The 24,009-nt window shown below is 40.4% G+C and overlaps 1 protein-coding gene across 8 annotated transcripts in view; it reads right to left on the reverse strand.

Annotated features, from left to right (window-relative positions):
* MYRIP (myosin VIIA and Rab interacting protein) overlaps positions 1-24,009 on the reverse strand; it is a 404,653-nt gene that overhangs the window by 125,589 nt on the left and 255,055 nt on the right. Inside the window, exon 1 of one of the 8 annotated variants that reach the window (XM_003894638.5) lies at positions 21,017-23,632. The exons of the other annotated variants lie outside the window; for them this stretch is intronic. The gene's annotated coding sequence lies outside the window, so the exon portion shown is untranslated. Of the gene's footprint in view, positions 1-21,016; positions 23,633-24,009 lie in introns of those variants that run through there. 8 annotated transcript variants of the gene reach the window in all.

Consider the following 24,009-nt stretch of genomic DNA (forward strand, 5'->3'; position numbering starts at 1 on the left):
TATCTTTATGATAATCTGGATTTTTTTTCTTTTGATTTACATGTATTTGTATATTTTCTACAAGAAGCATGAATGACTGGGTAAAAATAAATTTATAATATTTATTAAAAATAAAAAATCAAAATATATAAAGGCCTTTTATTGCTCATATTTTCATTTCACATGTAAAATTAGGACCTCTATAATCTCCTTAATTTCTATTTCATATGTACCTTCCCTATAATAATTGATACTCTCATGCAATAATTCATACATATCCAATTTCTTTTTCATTTACTTTCAAATTCAGGAGGTATATTCATATCTCTTATTAAAAAGTTTTACGTGCATCACACTTTCTGAGTTAACACTGCTTATTTATTAGAATTCAAAACTCTCAACTGAAAATGAGATAAGAGTAAATTTTTGAAAATATTATTTATGAATTTGGTTCCATTTTAGGCCAGGAAAGTAACATTACAATAAATTCTGGTTTCACTATAAATAAAATATTTAAACATAAAATAATGTTGTGAGTTTAATATAGCTATTTTCCTGTTTTTAAATATTTTTCAGACATTTTAATATTCTAGAAAAATTAACCCTTAAAAATACATACAAACATTTACTATTGGGGACATATATTTCCTTTTGTCTCAGTCTCTAATATGGCATTATCAGAAACCCCTTTTTTACTTGAAAGTTGTAAGTTTAGTTCATTATGAATTTTTTGCATCAACTTTTATTTTTAAAAATACTGCGTTAAAGTATTATTTGTCTCTACTACCGAGTTTTTTGGTACACCAGGGGAGTGAGTGCCTTGCTTGCTTGCCTGTCCCTGATAGGGGAGTGCTGGGTTTGCACCAGTGGGGCACCTGGTGGAAGGCACCTTTGCCAATGCAAAGGGCTGTAGTGTCCAGTGGAGCAGAGGACCTCAGGAGGAGAGGGTGGCAACCAAAGAATGCAGTGGTGATACCCAGGGGAATGGATGTGGCGAATGGATGCACAGCGCCCAGGTTGTTCTTGGGATGGGGGAGCAGAAGAAGAAGAGTGAAAAAAAAATCTACAGATGCCACAGTTAGTTGTCAAAATACTTGCCTTAAATGTTTGTCAAGATGCTTGCCAGAAAGGGGTGGGAAAAGAGCTTTGTAGGAAGCTGGGGTCTTGTATTAACAGGGTCCTGTATTAATAGGGATAAAAACCAATGAAACTTCATTACCCAAGATAGATATATTGAGAATACGTTTCTGAACTGGTCTGGAGGTGGGTGTGTGAGGGTACCCCTTTGGTCCCTTCTAGGACTCTTCTAGGTGCTATTCATGTGGTGTGGGCACAGCAGCACATCCTCTTCTCCAGCCACTCTGGCCTCAGCAGGACCTGCCCAGCTGTCTCTATCTGGCTCTCAAGGGGCCTGCTCTAGACTTGAGGCCGCTGGCACTGACCTTGCCCTGAACTTTTCCATCTCTCAGCTGGTCTCCATGGCTCTTAGCTCCACCCTCACGCTTGATTCATTCCTCTCTGTATGGTTCAGTGAGCTCGACTCATATTCAACCAAGCAGTTGTCAGGCCTGGGGGATGGGGGAATGAAATGGTTTCATTTAGTCTCAATTATTTGGAGGCAGGAATAAAGAACATTTGAATATAACCTTTCTTTAGCATTCTTATTTATAAAGCTGATTGAGCTTGCTTCTTTATTTGTCAGAATCAGCTTGAAGTGAGTAAGATAATTTACTGTGTTTATTTGGATAGCTGCTATTCTTGCTGTAGCTGCAAAAATTTGTACTCTGGGCTAAGCTGGCCCAGAAGGACAATCTTGTGTCTTCCTCCTGTTAATCTGTGTGATCTGGGAACTGAGATAGCAAAGAACAGCCAGGACGCATGGATTCTTTTCTCAACCAAATCAGTCAATGTGTGGCCTTGAAGACATCCATTTATCTTTCTGCATCTCACCTCCATCATCCTCAGAATATAAATGATCCCAGCTTCCTCCAACCAAATTTCCAGGGACACACAGGGTTGCATCAAATGCTGCCTCGCCGATGTCCTGACACACTGATGTAAGCCTGTTTTGCTCTGATAACATCTTCACATTCATATCAAAAATGTGTACAATTCCCTTTTTGGTTTATTCATCTGTTTGACTAATGGTAACGTTAAGTTATATAGTGAGGTGTTTTCCTTTTAAATTAAGCTCCTAGCTGGTTGCTGGAATAAGATGATGATCTGATTACTGGGAATCTTAGGCAATTCTGGACTTTAGCTATCATAGACACACAGTGTTTTAGTTTACTGTGAAAATTAAAAGGCAGGGATTTTGCTATATTAGGCTAAAATATAATAAAACTTCACCATTTGTTCACAAGAAAATACTTTAGTTGACGTTGTTGGGTTGCAGTGTAATTAATTACTAAGATCTGCCACTTGCTGAATGCCTATGACAAGCCTGCCATTGAGCTAGGTCCTTTTAGTCCTCAAAACTAAACTATGAGATAGGTATTATTTTGCGAAAACAAAGGCTACATCGCTGGCTAATGGTGAAGCCAATATCCTCTCTTTTTGTCTATGAGTTTTTAAAGATAAAAATAATTGAATAGATAGGCCACAGGATTTAAAATTTGTCTCCTGCTCACCTATGTTCACTACCCCTCCAGTTCCTGTCTCCAGAGGCAAACAATATTGTCAGTTACTTGTGCACTTATACACACATAAGAAAATACTAAAAAATATTCCCTTTGCTCTTTTTCTGCACAAATGTCAACATGCCATTACACACTGCTCTATTTGCTCTTTACATAAGAACACATCCTGGAGATATTTCTTATCAGTAAATAAAAAGTTTCCTCATTCCTGTTTAGGGGCATGCAGGTGTCTTCACTTTGACCATTCCATAATTAATTTAACCTGTGCCCTACTGATTAGCATCTAGATTGTTTCCTAATTTGCTATTACATCAGTGCTGCAGGGAATGGTCTTTACACCTGTCTCTTTGCAGATGGGCACATATATCTGCAAAATAAATTCCTACAGATGAAATAGCAAGGTTGAAAGATATATGCAGCAGGAATTTCACAGATACTGCAAAATTTCCTTCCATTTGAGTTATCCCAATGTATAGTCTCGTGGCAGCATATTAGCCTCTTTGCCAACATACAATGTTATCAAGTTTTTTGATCTTTGCTAATCCAATTGGTCAACACTGGTATGCCATTATAGTTTTAATTTACATTTATCATATTTTGAGAGAGGTTAAGCATTGTTTCATTTGTTTAAGAGCCATTTGTGTTGCATTTTCTGAAAATCCTGTTTACTTTTCTTGTCCCTTTATTTTTAGGTTTTGGGCTTTTTGTTTTGGATTTGTAGGAGTATTTCTATGTTAGAAAAATTAGTTTTTGCAATTTAAATTAAAAATACTTACCTTAGTCTGCCGTTTCCTTGTGACTTTGTTAATGGTGATTCTTGTGCTGTAGAGGTGTTTTTATTTTTATGGAGCCTCTGGTTTGGGGCCATACTTAGTAAAGCCTCCCATGATTTCATCTTTGTATTTGGGTTTGTTTTTTATGCTGAAGTCTTTGTTCTAAAGCAAATTAATGTCAATGTCAGGTAGAGGGTAAGAGTCCACAGTTATTTATTTTTTCCAGATGGAGCTAAGATGGGAACTGAGGTCTGGCTGTAAAGCTGCCTTTATGTCCATCACATCCTAAGGGCTGCTGTCGCTCTTCTGCCTCTACACTGATGGACTATGTCAGAACATCAACATGCTGCATTGATGATAATGGATGATATTTTCTTAGTTGTGTCAATATTACTCTTGAGGGAAGAAATGATGCCAGGATAAGTGAGGACACGGACATGCATAGACACGGACATGCATAGTGAATAAAATATTTCAATTTCAAAATGTAACAGCTAAGCATGTAGAAGTGGGAATCACCTGGAAAGAAGGGAACAGTGCTGGGCAGAAGGTTGCCTCAAGCTACAGAGGGCCAGAGCTTTTTAAAAGTGGGGAGGTTGTGACACAATGTAGTAAAGTTAATTTACATAAACACAGTAGCTTTCATATGGCTTTGATGAAATCACACTTTGTAAGGGTCTCAGTTCTGTTCCTGATTTTTAGCCCCCGGGGTCTTTGTTGCTACTCCTATTCTGCTTTGACATAACTGGTGTATGATATCTTCATTAATTATCAAATTTTTCTAAACTGGCCACCAAAGGGTGGTGCAGTGAGCTACAAAAATGTCAAAATAACAAACTTTTATTTTACAACGTCGGCACTGGGGGATTGAAAGGCAGATGTGGCCTCACCGGATGCTCTTGTCATATTGGCAGCAAACTGCAAACAAGCTATAGCCGGGGGTGCAGCCACTCATGTGAGACTGTGAGACTGAGACAGGAGAGAAAGGAGAACACACAAGAGATTGATTCACAGAGGTTGGGCAAACTTGTGAAACTATGGAAGGGGAATTGCTTGAAAAATATTTTGGAATGACTCATGAGAAAAGAGGTTCGTGGCAAAATCAATAGTGTTATGAGATTGTAGAGAAATGCTTTAACATCTTCACATCAACAAGTCACTTTAATGGTTTTTGGGATATACCCCAAACCATTTTTGTGTATTAATTTCTGGCTAAGAACCTGCAGCGTCCACAAGGGATGTTCTATTCAGTTTTCTAGCCCTGTGCATATCCTTAACAGTCTGTCAAAAACAAAGACGCCATGTTCTAAACTTCCTGGTTCAAAATGGCGCCTCCCAGCCTGAGACAAAGATGCAAAGAGACAGGCCCATGCCTGTCAAAATTGGGCCAGACTGAATTGTGCTGAGGTGAAGACTGCTGAATTCAGAGAAAATCAAGTGTTGAAAGCAATGAGCTCTTTCCTTACTCAACTCTCAGGGACAAGGGAAAATGAAAGAGAGATAAATACATAAATAAATAGATAGGATGGCAGGGGGAGTTACTTACAGTCGGGGGATGTTTTCCATCTAGAAGTTTCTGAAGATGGCAGTATCAGAGATGTGTCTTATGCTGCCAGGTGTGTGTGTTGGGCAATGTAAGTTGTTCCTTGGGAAACTTGAGACCACGTCTTACTTTCCTAAGATCTACACATCGCATGGAGGAGGTATGAATGCATCTGCTAGGCTAAAGCTGGCTAAAGGTAAAGTGCCAGGGGATACTAGCAGCAGGGGCAAAACACATCATGGGGATGTGACTGTGCCCCCATCCAGGGATCAAGCAAAAGATGAAAACTGGAGACCCAGAAGGACAGTCAGCCCCAGGGAGCCTGTGAGCCAGGGAGCACTGCAGCTGGCTTCCATAATGACGTTTGGGAATTCAGACTCTTCACCACTCCATGCCAATTTCTACACCTGTTCTACTCAACCTTGCTCAGGCTGTGCAGTTGTCATTACCTGCATTGGCATGAGCTGTCTCCACGGCAGAGTGAGGGGGCAGGAGGGTGTGGACCTCAGAGCCTAGTTTTGGTGTTTTATATGGGATCTCTTATGGAAGCCCACTTGGAGAGACTGATACTCTGCAATAAAATCGTGACATAAATTTTATAGCAAAGAGCATCACATAAAAAAACGGACTGGGAATCTCCAAGTTTGCTCCTGAGTCTAGCTTTTTGAGTGACCTTGCACTTTGTAAATCTCAGGTTTCTCTTCTGTAAACTAAGAGAATAGAAATACAAGATTTTAAAGGTTGATTTCAGCTCAGTTCTTAGATTCTAACTCTGGATCCTTGGTGATACGGTTTGGCTCTGTGTCCTCACCCAAATCTCACCTTGAATTGTAATAATCCCCTCATGTCAAAGGTGGGAGCAGGTGGAGATAACTGAATCATGGGAGTGGTTTCCCCCATGCTGTTCTTGTGATAGTGAGTCAGTTCTCATGAGATTTGATGGTTTTGTAAGCGTCTGGCATTTCCTCGGCTTGCACTCATTCTCTCTCCTGCCACCCTGTGAAGAGGATTCCCCAGCCATGCGGAACAGTGAGCCAATTAAACCTATTTTCTTTATAAATTACCCAGTCTTAGGTATTTCTTCATAGCAGCATGGGAACAAATAATACACTTAATTAAAATACTAATTTTATTTTTAAACTAATAATGTAATATATACACACAGAGAGTAGGAATGAGACATTTGTCTCCTTTGAATGATCAACTTCACACCAGGAGCAACTTTTTCCTGAATATTTCCCAAATTTTTGGGCATAGATAGAGATATTGTCATATTGACATTTCATATTAGACATACAGAAATACTTCATTCTTTTTTCCCCTCGCTGTAGAATATTCTACTATGGAAATGTATCACAGTTTATTCATGCTACTAAATGAGAGACACTTGGAGAGTTTCCTAATATTTTGTTCTTACAAACAATATTGCAATTAATATTTTTAGGCACATGTGTGCATTTCTATATCACATATTTCTAGAAATTAAATGATTAGCTCAAAGGTCATGTGCATTTGTAATTTTGACAGCTATTGCTAAATAGTCTTCCCAAGCAAGGAGCTGTATTGATTTACATCCCACTGAAAGCACATTCAAGCACTGGCTTCCTCCTTCCTGTTAACACTGAACTACCAAAGCTCTTGATATTGGCTAATCTGAAAAAATTTAATACTTTGTTCTTTTCATTTGCATTTACTTATTAGAGAAGTTAAACATCTTTTCAAACATTTCCTTCTCTCTGAACTTTGCTCCTTTTTTCTTTCTTGACTTGTTGCCATTGATTTATGAAAATTCTTAATAAGGAAACTAGTGCTTTGTTGTGACAAACATGCTAGCCCATATTTGTAAGACTGTAAATGCCACCCGCTTTTATTTTACTAATTTGTCTTTTGGTGTTAGCTATGGTATACAGTCATTATCACTTAATGATGAAGATATATTACAAGAAATATATTGTTAGGCAATTTTGTCATTGTGAGAACATCGTAGAATGTACCCACACAAACCTAGATGGCATAGCCTACCTCACACTTAGGCTACATAGTATGGCCTATTGCTCCTAGGCCACAAACCTGTACAGCATGTTATTGTACTGAATACTGTAGGCAACTGTACACAATGGTAAGTATTTGTGTACCTAAACATATCCAGGCATAGAAAAGGTACAGTAGAAATATGATATTACAATGCTTTAGTACCACTGTTGTATATGCAGTACGTTGTTCACTGAAATGTTATGTGGTACATGACTATATTCTGTGTTGCAGAAAATTATATTTTATGGTGTCAAAATGATTATTATTTTTTCCTTTAAGTTTTGTGGGCTTTATGTGTTTCCTAGAAAGGCTGTCTCCACACTAAGATTATAAAAGTAAATTCTCCCATATATTCTTCTAAGACTTTCACATTTTTCCTTTTTACATTTCAATCTTTGGGCCATCTAGAATTTATTTTAATGTAAACTGGGACTTAACTTTATTGTTTCCAAATGGGTAACCAGTTGTCCCAGCATTATTTATTAAATAACTATCCTATAGTTATTTAAATGAAGTGAGACATCACTTCATTTACTAAATCTCCCCATGGACTGAGGTCTTTTTGAAAAACTTTCTTCTTGGCCAGGAATAGTGGCTCATGCCTGTAATCCCAGCACTCTGGGAGGCTGAGGTGGGAAGATCACTTGAGGTCAGGAGTTCGAGACCAGCCTGACCAACAGGGTAAAACCTTGTCTCTACTAAATCACAAAAAATTGGCCAGGTGTGGTGGTGGGTGCCTGTAATCCTGGATACTCGGGAGGCTCAGGCAGGAGAACTGCTTGAACCCAGGAGGCAGAGGTTGTAGTGAGCCAAGATCGCACCACTGCACTCCAGCTTGGACAACTGAGTGAAAACAAATAAACAAACAAACACCTTTATTTTCTTTTCCATTGTTCTGAAGGCCCATTCTTGTATTAGAACCAAACTGTTTTAATGACTGTTCCCTACATTGCTTCTATGCACCCCTGGGTTCTTAATACAGTCTGGACTAGAGATGAAAAAGCTGGAATCCATCTGAATTGATCCCACCACATTCATAGCAGCCTGGATTTCATATATTTGAGATCAGGCTCGACAGAAAGGAGGGATATAATAGATTTTAATAGTTTCCGGTAGGGTGGCTACTAATGCTTGATTTCAGAGGAAAACATCTGCTCTCAGGCTTGTACAATAGTCACAAAAGTAGCCTGTGGATCCTGAGGCCACCTGCTTAGAAACAGAAAGGGCGGCCCGTTTACCACAGAGAACTTTCTGGCAGTCTGTCTGGCCCGTATTTCTAGCATTCACTCTACTGGATGAAAAACCCTTACGGAGGCACAAAAGTTCGGACCTGGGAGGGCTGCATGTGCTAATACGTCTACCCTCTCCTCTGACATCTGTGACTTCTTTGAGTTTCCACACGGCCACAGTGACCTTGGATCACGGGAGCTCAGGCTCACTGATGGCCAGAATTTGATAAAATATTAGGACTTCTCAAAAATGCAGCTAGCTGGTAATGACTTCTACCAGCTTTAGGAAGTGATGGGCTAAACCCATTCCTAGCTTACTGCTACTAGAGTAGAAATTAGAATTTGCTGATTGAGGATTGGCCCAGTTCAATAATTCATTCCTTCCATAGTTCTCACGAACATTTACTGAGAACCAGTGTGAGTCAAACACTGTTAGGACAAATGTGTGTGCTTATTTGTCCCTTCCTCCTTTCTTTCCTTCTTCTTTCCTCTTTCCCTCCCTTTGCTCTTCTTCCCTCCTCCACTCCCCACCCCTCCCATAAGATAATTCATTTCTCTATTCCTATAGAATTCCATGAGTCTATGTGTGTGTGTTCCAGCCTTAATCCACTAAAGTCCCTCCTGTATTAAGAACCCAGGGGTGCATAGAAGCAATTTAGGGAACAATTCATCTATCCAACTCCCCAGCTCATCTGAGGACCTTAAATCTCTTAAACCCTCACCTCTCTGGTCTATGGATGAGGCCATCAATACTTAATAATAAGTAACAAGCATATAAAATCACAGATGTTCAGATCAGGAAAGAACCTTCGGGATCACCAAGCCTAATTGGAGAAAGTGGTTAATTCATGTACACACAACTAGTTAGCAAGGCCAGGACATCCACCAGTTCCCAGCCCAGGGCTCACTTTCATCATAGTATACTTTCTCTTCAACTCCTGGAAACAAACACCATCTGCTTGCCTTCTTAGCATAGTAATTACTCAATTACTTAGTGTATCACATAATTGGGTAACTTTATTTTTTTCCCCAAATGTCCTTTATATGAAATCTACAGGGAACTCCAGTATGTCAGATAAAAGTTGAACCATCTTATTGAGGTGTGGACTGGGGACTCAGAGCCTGTAAGTCAGGCCTGGGAAGACCCAACACAACCCCTGGGACTCCTGCACTGTCCATAGTCCCTAGCCACCTTCAGCATCCTTAATTACTCAGCAGTCCCATCAACATACTGCCCCCACCCATCAACTCTATAATTTCTTTTATATCAAAAAACCTTTGGGTGGACACACTAGCAAATGGGTCTTTAATCTTGTTTTCCTTTGAGATTGTAAAGGTTTAGTCTATACAGTTTCTAGGTGAACATAAAGAAGATCTCATCTCTGAGTCAAGAAGAATTAGTTTTTGGAGCTTAATGCATTTTAAACATTTTTCAAGTACCATTTGTTGAAGAAGCTGATCAAGAGATGGGGTTTTGTTTTCTGCTCTAGGGAAATTAACTTGTCTACAAATGATCTGGTCTCAAAGCTACCAAAATCATGTAGACAGCCATTCTGCTAAACAACTTCCCCCTTCCCTTCTTATGAACCATCTAGAGCAGTAATGATGAGGAGGGGGCTGTTCTGTGGCCCTGACCACTAGCAATGTCCTAGGAACTCTGAAACCTAAGTGCAAAGAACTGCCTTCTGGGGGACCCTGGTGTCTAACTTTGCCATTCTCAGGTATCAGATTGAAGGTTTCCCATGCTTTGAGTCAACACACTGGGTATTCTCTTTGTTAGAAGTATCAAAAATGTCTATCTGAAAATTAAGATGAGCAATTGATGCCTGTAATCCCAGCACTTTGGGAGGCCGAGGTGGGCGGGTCACAAGGTCAGGAAATCGAGACCATCCTGGCTAACACGGTGAAATCCCGTCTCTACTAAAAATACAAAAAATTAGCTGGGCATGGTGGCAGGTGCCTGTAGTCCCAGCTACTTGGGAGGCTGAGGCAGGAGAATGGCGTGAACCTGGGAGGCGGAGCTTGCAGTGAGCCAAGGTCAGCCACTGCACTCCCAGCCTGGTGGGACAGCCAGACCTCGCCTCAAAAAAAAAAAAAAAAAAAAAAAAAAAAAAAAAAGATGCTCAATTTATTTGTTTGCATTCTAAATTAGATGAGTATGACACACACACACACACACACACACACATACACACACACACCCCTTCATGAACTGCAGAGTATCATAAAGACATTTGTGGTTTTTGAGAATAGTTACAGACAGAAAAGTGAAGTTGAGATTAGAATAGGGAGGTAGGTCAGGAAGAGAGGAGTGGCCTGTGTTTCTGCAGTGAAACTGTGGAGTGATAAGGGAAGCTGGCACCATGTCCCAGCCTTGGACGGGTATGTGGGTCTGTGAAAAGAGGGGCTGTTGAGAGGGGTCAGAGGACAAAGGGTGCTCAGGCCTCCCGTGGTTGGCAGGAGAAGCCTCAGGTGTCTGGAAAGGGAGGTGTTGTATCCCCGGGTATGCAAGGGCTTCTGACCTCAGCTGCAGCAGGCTGAGCACGTTAAACAGAGTCACCCATTCCTCTCCAACCTCAAGTGTCTTGAGCATCTTTGAGGTTAGAAATCAACATTACTTTTACTCTTGATTTCTCTTATTCACATAACTGATCCTCTGAGGTTACTTCTTTTGGCCTTGGCCTCCTGCCTGTAAACTAGACTTGCTTCAGACTGAACATTTCTCCACAGACTGGAAAGGCCTTTTTTTTCTACAAGGGCAATGCTTTTTATTATGTTCATAAAAACAGGCTTGCTTCTGGGCAAAGTAACCTGCAAAGGAATGCAAATGTGCCCTTTCCAAGGACACAGCCACAGATAAAAGGGCTTTTCAAAGTAAAAATTCCCTGGCTTCTCAGGGCCTTCTCCTCGCTCCATTCCTGGCTGAGGCTGTATTCTGAATGAGTCTGGCAGGGCCTTGTCCCAAAAGGCCCACTGGTGGGCGGAAGTGGGTAAGAAATGTGGTAACAGGCTCTAGGGCCCATGGTGGGCATCAGGCAGTAAGTTCCAGTTGCACTTATCACAGTTACCCTTCTTCCCTACACATATCTGCCCTGTACTCCTGCAAGAGCTCCCTAGGCAGGGACTGTGTCCTGTTCAATTCAATGCTGGGCATTGAGGACATAGCTAAGACAGCAGGGACATGACTAAGACTACCTCCTTGTAACAAGGTGGGAAGGACATTTCATCATCCATAAAGACAACCCACAGCAAGATTTATCAGTGTCAAATGCATGGCTCAGGCCAAGTCCTAGGGGAGTGTGCAGTGGTCATTATGGGCTGGTCCGGAGGAGTCTATGAGACTATGGAGAGGCTAGGGATGGTGATCTGGCTTAGCAGTAGTGCCAAGAAGGACACAGGGTTTATTCTGAAATGGGGCCTCCTCTGCATATTTGGGAGCATATCCTTCCCAACGGCAACCTTCCCTGGCCTGAGCCTGCTTTCTTCTCAAACTCCTGGCCTCAAGCAATCCTCCTGCCTCAGCCTCCCGAGTAGCTGGGATTACAGGAGCGAACGAACCACTGTGTCCAGCTCTGCCTCCTCCTTGAAAGGCAATGGCTCTGGGCTCATCTGTTCTCATCTCTTCAGACTTTTGCCCCAAATCCCTCTTCCCTCTATCTTACATTGTTGACTCCACCCTCTCAACTAGCACCTTCTCATCAGCATGAACTCGACTAAGTCTCTCTCATCAGTTAAAAATGAGCATACTAAAGCCTCTATCCTCTTTCAGTTACTACATTTCTCTCTTGTTTTAAGGTGTAGGTTTGATTATTATTCAGGTGTGGTGAGGCAAATAGCTCAGATGATGACTGCTATTGAAAAGATAGTTCATTACTCACAGATCCCAAGAGAAGGGGCCACACTATGCCATGCAGGGCCACATAGGGAAGCACCGGGGTTGGTCAAGAGGCGGAGTCAGGGGAAAAAGTGGGTAATAACCTTTATTATGATTTCAAAGGAAAGGAACAGATGAGAAAGGGGAAAGAGACATAGGATTGGCTTGTTTGAATAATTACAGTAGGCTCTGAGGTAAAGGGATTATCTCTAACTATCTGATATCTGGCCCTGGGGTGATTAGGGTGGGGAAACAGTGGCCCTGAATGTGAGAGCCCCATAGAGAAAGTGGTGGGGTGTGGGCTCTGGACTGGTTGGTTTGCATTTAAAAGACACTCTCATATGTGAGCCATTTACTATCTCTAGGAATTGGCAGTCTCTCCAGGGAAGCAAGTCAAAGCATGGAATGCAGAAACCACAAGTCTTATTGCTTACAATCCCAACTTTAACTTCTGCACTTCCCACTCCCTCCTTAAATAATCCAGTGTTCATTCCTCTGAAATTGCTCTCCCCAATCAAAGGGTCGCTTTGCTGGTCTTACTTCCTCTGCTGTTTCAGCCCATGGTTTTAGGTGTTTAACCTCCTCATTGTTTCTGAAATGTGCTTCTTCCTTTGGCTGCCATGATACTCTGACTTCCATAATGCTGGTTTCCCTTCTGTCCCTCATGGTTCCTTCTCCATTTCAACCTTTTGTAAAGACTCCTCTTCCTCTGCCCATTTGTTGAATGTCAGCACTCCCAGACACCCATCTCTGCATTTGCACAATACAAGCATTGGAGTGACCCCAGGGTCATGCCTGTGGTGTCAGCTGGCATCTCTTCTCTGCAAGACCCCTACAGACCCCATCAGCCCTGCTCATTGGATATTTCCACTTCTGTCTCCCACCTCCCACACAACACGCCTTAAATTATAAACTCTGTCTTTTTCACACAAGCTGGTTGTAGTCCTACATCCTGCACTTCAGTGACTGCCATCTTCGACTCACCCTCTCTCTCTCTCTCTCTCACAAACACTGCTAACTCATAACTAAGTGCTGCAGCTTTTCCCTCCTGCATGTTGGCCGAAACTGTGTTGTGACTTCATGTCCTCTGCTAACACTTTCCTTCTGTCTCCCACTTGGATCACCACACAGAGGTTTCTAATTAGCCTGCTTACCCAGCGTCTCCCCTCTCTATGCTAACGTCAGAACGGCCATTCTCAAATGTGGGACATTGATGCAGTTGGTTTTGCATTTTAGAAAGATGACTCCCAATTAATTTGGGATAATGGCAGAATGCTCTGTGATAGCATTTCCTTCTGAGTCTGTAATCTGTGCCTCTCCCTCAGACTCACCTCCCATTACCTTGGCATTAGACCTTGTATAAAGTATCTGTCAATTCTGGAAGGAGCTTGTCAGCATGACTTAAAATGCAGTCAGTTAGTTTAGCATCTTGTACAGATATCTGGAATGTTTCTTTGATCCTTGCCCCTAACAGTACATTATTTAGATTGTAATTCTACTGGCCTTGATGCTTTCAATTAGCTTTGTTCAGGGATACCTATAATTTTTGCTCTGGCCAGAGACATCATTAAGTCTAAAGACCGTGGGCCTTACAACTGCTATTTCCTCTGCTTCCCTCTTTCAGCCAGGCCAACTCCTACTCCTTACCTGATTCAGTCCAGTGATGAGCTGTGTCAAGAAGACCTCCAAGATCAGCCCCCTCTATGCTCTCATAGTCCCCCCTGCTGATTCCTATTAAGGTATTTATTAGGCCATATTGAAATTTCCTGTTTTCTGTCTTTAATACAACTTTATGGCAAACCAGTAGCATAATTTATGGAGCCCAGTGAAAAAATAAATTCAGGGTCCCTTGTTGAAAATTAGTTTCAAGACAACAACAGCAGAGCATTAAACCAAGCTGGAGGCCATAAAGTAACTGCAATCCCATGAAGCTGGCCCTACTTAGATGGCAAGGACTGTCATGTTCTCTGTTATATCCCCAGTGCATGGCCTGGTGCCTGGTCCCTAGCAGGTATTCAATAACTACTTGCAGAATTTATGAATAGGTCAATATGTAGGCATCACAATTGGCTGCCCTCATCATTCAAGTTTTTAAAAAGTTGAGCGCATGGGTTGCAATAGTAGCATAATCTATTGATAAGGCACACAAAGAATGATAAACATATCAATTATCATCTTATATGTCAATAGGTTTAGCTTCTATTTAATAGACAGATGCTTGAAAAATAATAAAATCAATATCCAATTATGTGCTGTTGATAAAGAGCATATCAACAAAGTCACAGAGAAGATTAAAAACGAAAGAAAGGCCAGAAAGCATCAAGTGGACACAAAGAAAAAAGAAGGAGCGCAAATCAGATGAAACAAAATTCAGGGAAAAACCCATTAAATAACATGGATGATTATGTTTCCAGTGATAAAAAGGAATAATACATAATTTAAAATATAATAGACTGAATAACAAAATTTACATATATAAAACAAAATCTGTTAGAAAAACAAAGAGAAATTAAAAAAAAATCATAATGGGGGACTTCAAAAGTTCTCTCACTCTTTGATGGACCAGACAAGTTAAAATAAGAACAGAAAGAAAGTGGGTACTGTCAGCTTGATTGAAAATACATACCTATGAAAGAATGTATAAAATTCAATACCTCTGAAACAGAAAGGGCACTTTTCCCCCCAAATAAGCAAGGAAGATTTATAAAAATGAATCACATCCCAGCAGCCATAAACAAAGCCCAAAATAAATACTGTTCAGGCAAAATTCTCTGACTATACAAGAGTCAGCACTAACAAACACACAAACATAAAAATTCAAACGACTTGCTCATTAGATCTCCATACCTGCCAAAAACAAAAATTCTTAACTCTTCTGCCAAAGAAGAAATAACAAATCTAATTATGCTGTTGAGTTTCCTGCAATTTTGTGTTCTTTTCACATGTAGGTGAGACTGCTCTTGGGAGCCTGAGGAAGGGAAGGGGGATGTGATTGTGCCAAGATTGTTTTGTTAACCTGGATATTCACTTTATTATTGTTATTTAAGCCATACAAATATATATTCTCTGGTATGTGATATGCTTTGGATCTGTGTCCCCACCCAAATCTCATATTCAGTTGTAATCCCCAGTGCTGGAGGTGGGGTCTGGTGGGAGGTGACTGGATCAAGGGGTAAAGTTCTCATAAATGGTTTAGTACCATTCCCCTTGGTAATTGATATGGTTTGGTTGTGTCCCCACCCAAATCTCATCTTGAATTGTAATCCTCATAATCCCCACGTGTCTAGGGAGAGACCTAGTGGGAAGTGATTGGATCATGGGAGCAGTTTCCCCATGCTGTTCATGTGACAGTGAGTGAGTTCTCATGAAATCTGATGGTTTTATAAGGGGTTGTTGCCCCTTCCTGCCTCACTCTTCTCTCTCTGTTGCCATGTGAAGAAGGTCTTTGCTTCCCCTTCGCCTTCCACCATGATTGTAAGTTTCCTGAGGTCTCCCCAGCCATGTGGAGCTGTGAATCAATTAAACCTCTTTCCTTTATAAATTACCCAATCTTGGGTATTTCTTTAAAGCAGTGTGAGAATGGACTAATACAGTACTGTAAAGTGAGTGAGTTCTCACAAGATCTGGTTGTTTACAAGTGTGTGGCACCTCCCTACTCTCTCTCTCTCAGTCCTGCTCTTGCCAGTAAGACACCTGCTGCAGCTTTGCCTTCCGCCATGAGTAAAAGCTCCCTGAGGCCTCCCCAGAAACAGATGCCACCATGCTTCCTGTACAGCCTGCAGAACCATGAGCCAATTAAACTTCTTTTCTTTATAAATTACCCAGTCTCAAGTATTTCTTTATAGCAATGCAAGTATGGACTAATACAGTATGTAGGACATATTTCACAACTTAAAAATTTTACTTTAGAGTAGAAAAATATTAACCACAATTTAGTAGATGGCTCAGCTGGGAAGCATTTATACAGACATAATGACATTTATACAGATATAATAATAGAAATATGGCTTTACTGAAAGGTATGGGAATGGGAAGGGAGGGAGGATGAGGTGGAAGAGGCTAAATTGTCCTGTTCCATGATGAGAAGTAATAGATGATGCCTAAAATTGAATAATTAACAAGGAACAATACAGGCAACCTACACAGATATACATCCTACATAGAGGAAAATGTTGTCATGAAAATCAGTGAAACAGTTACAAATGGTTTTGAGGGGTAGGGTAGGGCTGAGGGAAGAGGGATGAAAAAAAGAGAAAATGAAAAAAAGTTGAAAGACTTTTTTTTTAAAAAACAAGTCTTGACTCCTTAAACACTGCAAATATATCTTTAGTAAAAGTAACAATGTAAAAATAAAGCACAGTATACGTTTTCTTATTGTCAAGAACAATATGCGCATTCAGGACAAGTTTAGAAACTAATATTATAAGACCGTCTCTTTGTGTCTTGGATTAAAAATCTCAGTGACAGAATTATTTATGTTTAGATTAAAAATAACTCAGATGGAAGTGCACCTGCTGTGCCAGGAAAACTGTGTTACACGACTCAGAATAGGTCTGATGATGATAAGAATGTTGACACTGAAGATACAAACCAAGAGTTTGAGTAAAACTGGTTCATGAAATGAGAAAAGAAAAATGACAATAGTTCCCCGTTAGTATATGACTATACATAATGAGTGACTTTAGAAGTGTGCCCGTTACGATATTAGTAGGTTGATATAGTAAGTAGACACTGATGACTTCATCTATACCTCTAAAAGTTTAGGTATCAGAGATAGACATAAGAATTCTACTTTTGTTCATCTTCTCACTGAGAAAATGGAGAATATTATTTGGGGTGACTTTAAGTTCTAGCAAAAATGATCTATGTTTTGGGTTTTTGGAAGTTTTTTCTACTGGAAGTTTTTTCTAAGTATGACACTAAAGGTAGGAACCATAAAATAAATATTGAGATATATTATCACACTAAAATGTAAAACTATCAGATACATGGTATTTAAAAAATGACAATACCTAGAAGTGGCCACTATGTAGCCCAATAGGTACTCTCCTGCACATGGGGTTTGAACTGATTTGCTCTTTCAGGAGACAGACTTGGTGGTATGCATCAAGAATCCAGTCAAAGTACTTACAGGTATTTAGACTTATGTACAAAGATGTGCACAAGGCAGTTCTTCACAGTGAGTCATAAAAGTAGTTACAAAATTATATATTTAACAATAGGATATTGCTTAATAAAGCTTAAAGCGTAACTTTACCATATTGATGGCATACTGTAAACATTCTAGAAATTTTTTTACATAAAAAGATTGCCCTGTAGGAAAGGTTACAAGATAATTCCTGGCAATTAATAACCCAATTTTATATCAACATTTTCTTCTTGGTGTTTTCCTAATTTATTACCTGCTCTTCTGTGGCCAGAGTTTTTTTTTTTTTTAAAGGAGTTTTGCTCTTGTTGCCCAGGCTGGAGTGCAATGGCACGATCGCAGCTCACTGCAACCTCCACCTCCTGGGTTCAAGTGATTCTCCTGTCTCAGCCTCCCAAGAAGTTGGGATTACAGGTGCATGCCACCACGCCCGGCTGATTTTTGTATTATTAGTAGGGACAGTGTTTCTCCATGTTAGTCAGACTGGTCTCGAGCTCCTGACCTCAGGTGATCTGCCCGCCTTGGCCTCCCAAAGTGCTGGGATTACAGGCGTGAGCCACCGCGCCCAGTTCTGTGGCCAGAGTTTATCTTCACAATACAAACAAAAAATATTCATGCCCTTTCTGACCCCAAGGTTCCCAAGATTCTGAGTGTGTACATTAGATGAAGTTCACAGGCGTTCTGCCATTTCATCTGGGTCTTTAAGAGTATGTATGAGAGTTCTTGAGGCAGGCAGTGGGGCAAGGGTGCCCAGGCAGAGAAAATGCTATCTTAAAAAGCTTGGTGTGCTTGAAGTACATGCAGGGAGGAGGGTAGAAAGCATGCAGGAACCATTGCTGTGAAAAGCATGCATACTAGGTGGGCACATTGTGGGAGGAGGTTTGATAGGCAAGCTGGAGCCAGGTGCTGAAGGCCTTGAATGTGATGTTCAGGGGTTGATGGAGAATCCTGAAAAGTTTTAGGGCAGGAAGATGACAATAGTGGTGATATACTGCAGGTGTCTGGATGTCACCTCAAGTGACACTGCTTTTCAGTCTTCTGCTTGTGACACATTATTCGGTCAAGACCATCATTGAAAACAAACAACCTAAATAGAATAGAAATACCTGAGTGCTTGGCCTGTAGAAGGGGTTAGTACTGTTTTGTAAAAATTTTGCTTTTCTGTACAGTTTTGTTTGTAGGAGTGTGTAGGTATCTGTCTCTTAGATTGTGAGAGTAAATAGAACTTCTTAATGTGGGTCAAAATAAGTTTGCAATCCATTGCTGAATCCCCTATCAGGCCTCCCCCAGCACCATTCTTCTCCAGGGTGTACATGCCTAACTCTGAGATACCAGAGGTGACCCTCCTGGGTACTAGAGAGAAACAACATCTTGTACCACTTCTATAACCCGACATTGTTGCCGCAGTTTCCTAGGGACATCCTCATCTGTCCCAAATGCCACTACTGGAACCAGAAGTCAAGGATTGGGCTTCCACTTGAATAAGGCAAATTAAACCCACACATGTACCTCTGCTCTCTCCTAAATCTCATTAAAATACAAAAAAAAAATACAAAAGTCAAAACTCCTATGGGGCCACAGCAATAACACTTGGGAAGCTGGAAAGCAGGTGGAGCATAAGTAAATGACTCAACGCCCTGGAGAAGCTAAATCCTGATGCTGCAGTGGGAAGCCTGATTCATACATCAGAGCCCCATCAAGGCTCAGGAATTACAACCATCAGTTACCTTTGGAAGTGAGAATGCAGGCAGATGAAATAGTTAGACATCCAGGTCCCCTTTTATACTGTGCTTAGCCAGGATACTTCCCTCATTCATCTCAGCAGAAGACTTGAGGTTTACTCCTTAGAAAGGTTAGCATAGAGGGACTCTGAGACCAGGGCTCCAGGCACATCAAGGGCAGGGGCACCCACAGGAAACATATTAGTGACTGCTGGGCTTGGCCTTGGCCCCCATCTGTCACTGGGCTCCCCTGAACTATCAGACCTATATCCCCAGTAGGAGACTGGAGCATTCTTTTCTGGGGAAACTGACCAACTTAAAGAAAAAGACCTACGGACAGTTCTCCCAATAAAACAGTCCAGTCAGATCATCCTAGGCTGAAGACAACCAGTCAATAAGACCTACTGAGAGCCACTAACCTCAGATCGGCTTTCAGTGCATCACTCTTAAAGGTAAACTGCCAGTTCTGGGTCATGGGATTGTTGAGCAAAGTTGCTATCGTTAAAGGTAAATACCAACACAAACAGAATAAAGAAAGTTGAAGGAGAAAAAAACTTCAAAAATGATTAATAAGAGAATATATTGCAGGTGTGAAGCAATAGCATTACATAGTAAAGGGAATAAACAAAAATAACTCTCAGAAATAAAGAAATTATTATGTAAATTAAATACTTGATAGGACTGATGATGAAATTGAGGATATTTTCCAGGAAACAGGACAAAGAGAGGAAAAAAGAAGAAAAAAGAAAACTAGAGAATTGATCTGAGAGGTCTAATATCTTTACTTCAGAAGAAACAAAGAAAATGGAGGAAAGAAAATAACCAAAGATGTAATTCAAGAAAGTTTCTCAAGCCTGAAAAAGGTATCCAAAATGAAATGGTTCTCTAAGAGCTCAAGTACAGTGGCAGAAATAAAGACCCAAAGGAAAACACATTGGTGAAGTTTTATAATACTGAGACCAAAGGAAAGAGCCTAGAAACTTTCAAAGAGGGGAAAAAGCCACATAGAAAGGATCAAATATCAGAATGACTCAACAGCAACACCAGAAAGCTGCTTTTTATGATTATAATAAAAAACACTGAAAATTGATCTAACAAAGATTATATTGTAGATCTACTGGGAGAACGGAGGAAAGGTGGATATGTATGTGTTGAGGGGGTTGGAGGTGTTGAAAACAAAACCTTTTCATAGAAGAAAATAAAGATATAAACTCTAAAAACAAAAAGGGTAAGCATATTATTTAGAAATTTGGAGGTAAATACTGAAAGAAAGCTAAAAGTTGAAAGTGGTGTGTAAGGAGCACAGATGGGGTGGAGTGGGGCAAGGGGCTGTTTTTTCTTTTCAGTAAGTCAAGAGAATTATTTGATGTTTTAAAGTCTATATATTCATGACTTGGATTAAAATAAAATTAAATAAATAAGAAAAAGATCCAAAGACTTCATTTTTAGCTTCAGGACCCTAAGAAATCTCTTAATGTCCCTCCTGGGTGATAGATATAGTATCATGCTGTGGCATCTTACTTATGGATTCATGCTTACACTGTGAAATTTCCTAGAACATACATGTCTCATCAGTTGCTGCTCAAAAAACACGTATGTTGGGTTAGCCTGGAGTAAGTCAAAGTTCTTAAACTCACATGTGATTTTCCCACTCCCTGCTGGAATAAACTAAGAATTTCAGTCCCAGTCTCAGAGATACCATATCTGCAGCAAAGGCAGCCACAGCTACAACCCTCACCACATCAGGTTTCTATTTTATCAATAAAAGAATAAAATTCTACCTGTTTTTGTAAAGCAGTCAATAAAGAGAGGAGAAATACTTTTTCTATCCATATTGTTGAAATAGAGCCAATGGTTTAAAATGCTCTTCCTTTATGATTTATTTCTTAATGTTTGCACAGATATTCATATGCAAAATGCTAAAAAATGTACAAAATATGACAAAATTGACTTAGTTCTGTTGCAAAACATCAATGAAAACAATCAGGCAATGTATAATAAAGGATTATAGTACATAATCAATAACAGCAAATTGTGAAATAAAGGACAAGTCAACATTGCTTAATTATTAAAATTACCGTAACTGGTGGTTTTCTTTCTGCCAAGCTCTTCTACTCAGATTTAGCTCACGTGTCTTGAAAAATAATTAAATGCCAGGACACAGGGGACAGAGCTCCAAAATCTTCACTCCATGTCCTCATGGCCAGAAAAGCCCAGACAGAGGATAAGCCAGGTAGCCTTCTTAAAAAAAGACACAAGGCTCTGGGTAGACAGCAATACCAGAATGAAGGAACAGCACAGTGCTACTGCTCGTTTCTATTACCAGCTTCAGAAGGGAGGTGACGGAGAGCTGTGAAATCTCAGACAACCAACGCTGAGAAAAACCCATCAACACATGTGCAACAGGGAGGGAGAGGCACCAAAGCTCATTTAAAGCTGCCCAGTTTAATACAACTTTGTAGGGGAAATGTTACATGAATTTTTACTTTTTTTTCCCCCACTTTCTTGCTTTGTAAATTTAAGATATGGAAAAACCAAAGACATGGTTTTATCATGTGCTTTCTTGCCAGTCACAGACTATGAGGTTTGCTTTAGCTAAATGTTCTTAACACAAACATGCTTCAAATAGCAGCAAGAGACTGGACAGAGGGAAGGGAATAATTGGAAGAGAAATCTCAGGGGATCTTTCTCTGGGCAGGGCAAATCAGTACACTCCCTGTGGTACAAGAAAAGCACAAGAGTGTGTGTATATATATGTTTGGCCCCATTCAAGTTGACTCCAGTGCACATGTAAACATATACTATGATGGAGAGTATGTGACCACTCCCTAGCCCTGTGGCCAGAGGCAAATTATTTTGCTACTATGAACCTCAGTATCTTTATTTATACAAATGGCTATCATCCTCACCTTCACCCAGGTTTCATAAATTTGTTGAAAGGAACTAAAGAAATCATGCTCATACTCCACCAAATTACAATGCTTTGCATATTATAGTGCTCAAATATTAGTGCCCTCTCATCTGCAAAGTACTATTATTAATAAGCATAGCATTTTTCTCAGACCACATAAATTATGAAGAAACTATCTTGGACTGGGAAGAAACACATTATTTTTTTTTTGTAAACCCAGTCACTTTCTTGAAATGTGCCTCCTGCAACACCCATCCTCTTCTGATGTGGGTCCCCCTCCCTTCTACATAGGCAGGGCAAAATCAGATGGTCACCAGAAGGAAAGTTCTACAGGAAAAGCTGGTTAATTGTCCAGCGCACTTCCAAATGCCAGTTCTCAGCTGGGCCAATCTGTTTTCTATCCAAACCAGATACTTTTCAGATAAAATTTCATTCTGGTGCTGAATGAAACAAACATGAGATCTTGACTTGAAATTCCTAATTAAATGTACACACACACACACACACACACACACACACACACACACACACACCCTCTTAATATATGCCTGGAGATAGCTGTTTGTTTTGCATTTTTGGAAATGACTGTAAAATGTCAATAATAATCCCAGATATTTCTATAGGTCATTTTACCTCTGATCTGTAAGAAGATACACACACACACACACACACACACTCTGAGAGAAACAGAGAGAGATACACACATCCAGAAGAGAAGGGGACAGAATATTTGATCACAAAAATTGAGAAAGAGAAGGGAACAGAATATTTGATCAGGAAGAATGCATATACCTTTATTGTGAAGAGGTTGGCAGCACTAGCTTCCCTCTGTGAATATGCATGCATGATTCAGAATATTCATGAAGACCCAGGGCACTTTGCTTACAGTGCAACACTGTTTATGTAGAACTTAGATAGAAAAGGATCTGCAGATAAACAGAGAGTGTTAGGAGGGGAGAAAAAAAATCAGTCCTTTTTTTGCCCACTGCCAACTACCCACAGCCGCTACCAAAGGGTCCCTCTTTTCCAGACAAATGCACACATGCAAAATTCTGCTCACACTTTTATGGAATGTATTGCATTACAAATGGGTTCGTACCACATATGCAGGCTATACATAAACACTTTGAAAAGGTGCATGCCTCATTCATTTTCAGGCAAAAATCAATGACCTTACTTTTTAAAAAATGGAAAGCAATTTATATTTAGCAAATAAAACACAAACTTAATGCACTTCTACTTAAGTATACATATCAAAAAGGCTGCTGTTGTTTGACTTAAAAAATAAGTTGAAATCATGGAGTGGTCTCTGATGCAGCCCAGCACAGGTCATCCAACCCGCTAATCCATTTTGAATTTCATTTTGATAGTGAAAGTGCTAATAACTCTGATTTAAAAGGGAGTGCAGTACTAAACTCAGATCAGAGTGTCCAGGGTTGCTTTGACATAGAGGAGCAGAAGAGGAACACCAGCTCTCTCTAACACTCTTCCAGCTGAATTCCTGTGGCAACACTTCATTCTCTTTAAGTCACTGAGCTCATCTTCCACCCCTGTGGTTCATACTGTCAATGGAGGGTCACGAGTGCCCCTTCCAGTGTCCAAATAGTTCGAACAGGCAAGACCACCAAGTGGGTTCTGCAGCATTTCCATGCCTCTGCAGACTTCTGTCTACAGGGACACAGGAGGCTCTGAGCTCCGGTACCACCCTGTGGGACACTTCCTCAGGAATGGAAATCGTGCACATTTGTTCTCAATCCCCACCTCCAGAGTGGGAGCCTGGCCAAAGATCTCGTGTGTGTAGGGGGGGGGGGGGGGGGGGGGGGGGGAGGTTGTTTTTTATTTTAACATTACCCACCATGGTGGACTTTAGAGCTCTGAATAGAAAGATCTACTCCATCTGTATATAGCCAAAAATATCTCCCAAGAGAAGCCTTGAATAAATTGCTTTGAGAGGGGACTTTTTTTTTTCCTACTAAAATTGAAAACACTGACCAAGATTCAACCGAGTACCTTAGAACCTACTCTTTGGAAAGCCCACAGATTTTTGAACTCTTTTGAGGGCACTGTAGGTCAGAGGATAACATACCTGGAGCCAACATACCTGGATATGAATCCCGACTCTTTGACTTCCTTTCTGTGAGACCATGGGCAAGTTACTTG

This window comes from Papio anubis, chromosome 2 (assembly GCF_008728515.1).
Source record: "Papio anubis isolate 15944 chromosome 2, Panubis1.0, whole genome shotgun sequence".
Classification (NCBI taxonomy): domain Eukaryota; kingdom Metazoa; phylum Chordata; class Mammalia; order Primates; family Cercopithecidae; genus Papio; species Papio anubis.